This window comes from Notothenia coriiceps, unplaced genomic scaffold (genome assembly GCF_000735185.1).
Source record: "Notothenia coriiceps isolate Sejong01 unplaced genomic scaffold, NC01 NC01_scaffold00037250, whole genome shotgun sequence".
Taxonomy (NCBI): Eukaryota; Metazoa; Chordata; class Actinopteri; order Perciformes; family Nototheniidae; genus Notothenia; species Notothenia coriiceps.
The window spans coordinates 3,441,297-3,443,516 of record NW_011369951.1 but is presented as its reverse complement, the minus strand read 5'-3'; the positions used below and the strand labels follow the sequence as shown (position 1 = coordinate 3,443,516).

Genomic DNA, 2,220 nt, shown 5'->3' with positions numbered 1-2,220 from the left:
ACCGTCCGTACGTTACGTACGTACGTACGTACGTACGTACGTACGTACGTACGTACGTACGTTACGTACGTACGTACGTACGTACGTACGTTACGTTACTTACGTTCGTTACGTTACGTTACGTTACTACTTACTTTCTTTCTACTACTACTACTACTACTACTACTCTCTCTACTCTCTCTCTCTCTCTCTCTCTCTCTCTCTCTCTCTCTCTCTCTCTCTCTCTCTCTCTCTCTCTCTCTCTCTCTCTCTCTCTCTCTCTCTCTCACCTCAAACTCTGGCCCTCGTCCAGATGAGGATCGACCTAACTGTAAATCTAATTTCCATGATTCTCTGTAGGGCTTTTAGTTTTACAGCCTTACACAGGGCAAAGATAACATGGCTATTACATAGGGGTGGTCTTTCCCGCTAATATAGCAATCAGAGATAGAAACATTTTATTTCTAGGGAAAGTTTCAGTGAAAAATCTACAAGAACATGTTGAAGAATGTGCTGGCAACGAACTGACATCTGACACATAATCTGATTGGTCTCAGATTACAGCGTAACACAAGCACATATTAAAAGGCTGTGGAAAGTCTCTATAAAAGATATTCATTCTGCCGGCCATGGTTTTATCCCATTCGTATTGACTCACACAAGGAGACAAATTGTAGATACAAACTATTGCTTATTTTATTGAGCGTAAGGGAATTATGTTATGCATCTGTTGGCTGAGCTCTGCAAGGAACACACACACACACACACACACACACACACACACACACACACACACACACACACACACACACACACACACACACACACACACACACACACACACACACACACACACACACACACAGAGATCTATCTGAAATGAAATGGAACTATAAAGACAATGATGATGTAGCAATGCCCATTTCCTTGCCCTGTGAAATTGCATCTCAAAAAGCCACTATATGTTGTAACTGAATGTCAAATTCAATTGTCACATCAAACACAATTACATTAGATTACATGTCACTTGTTAGACGCTTTTATCCAAAGCGACATACATACTCAATACTGTGGACAATCACCACAGGAGCAATTTGGGGTGAAGTGTCTTGCCCAGGGACACAACGACATGCTGACTGCAGTGGGGTTTGATCCTGTGCTCCCCCTGATCCGAACCCCAACGCACTAGTGCACTGCCCCACACGCCTCCATGACCTTATGGCCAAAATGATAACGGTTATTTTGATCAATGTTGAGGATATTTTTCAATATTATTCATTGGGAAATAAAATAAGTGAAACAAATGTTTGCTTGTACTTTGACAGAGCCCTGCTTTCATTTCCATCCAGTCCGATTCAACCACTGTGAATATACCGGTTTGTACCGTAATTTTCGGACTATAAGGCGCACCTGAATATAAGCCGCAGCAGCGGCATACCACTCTCGGTTCCACTTTTACTTTTGCGCGCTACCTGTCTCACTCTTTTCCGGCCTCCAGCATTTCCTGCTGGAACCCGCCGCTTAAAAGTGGGGGTCCGCGGACCGGCCATAGAGCCCATAGAGTTAAAGGTGTTGGCCGTTAGCTGTAAAAATCCATAGATTAGCCGCACCGTTATATAAGCCGCAGCGTCGAAAAATAGGGAAAAAGGCGCGGCTTATAGTCCGAAAATTACGGTAAATATACTCTGAACAATCAGGTACTTGCACCAATTTAGTACTGGTGTTTGATACCCATCCCTATTATTCAGTGACAAAAACTGTAAATGGCAGCTTAAAATAATAAGAATTTGTTTACATCATGCATGATCATTTTTCTTCTAGATAAGTGTATGACTGCACTCTGAGGAAGCTGTAGCAGGTGAATAGAAATGAAAGGCTTCCAGAATGTTGTGTCTTATCATTGGATGTGGAACACAATGGAGGTGAAAGATTTGTAAAGGTTTTTAAAGTGGCAAAGTTACAAGCTGTACTGGTGGATTGGAGCGTCCACAATTGTGTTTGGGCAGTAAAAAAAAACAGTGAAGATGGGTGTTGGAATATCCATCCTCCATCTTTCCCGCTTATCCGTGGTCGGGTCGCGGAGGTAGCAGTTCCAGCAGAGAGCCCCAAACTTTCTTTTCCTGGCCACATCAACCAGCTCTGACTGGGGGATCCCAAGGCGCTCCCAGGCCAGCGAAGAGATATAATCCCTCCATCTGGTTCAGGTCTACCCCTTGGTCTCTTCCCAGCTGGACGTGCCTG

The 2,220-nt window shown here is 43.7% G+C and overlaps 1 protein-coding gene across 1 annotated transcript in view; it reads right to left on the bottom strand.

The window, feature by feature from the left end:
- LOC104967194 (serine/threonine-protein kinase WNK2-like) overlaps positions 1-2,220 on the bottom strand; it is a 7,969-nt gene that overhangs the window by 4,069 nt on the left and 1,680 nt on the right. The window lies entirely within an intron of this gene.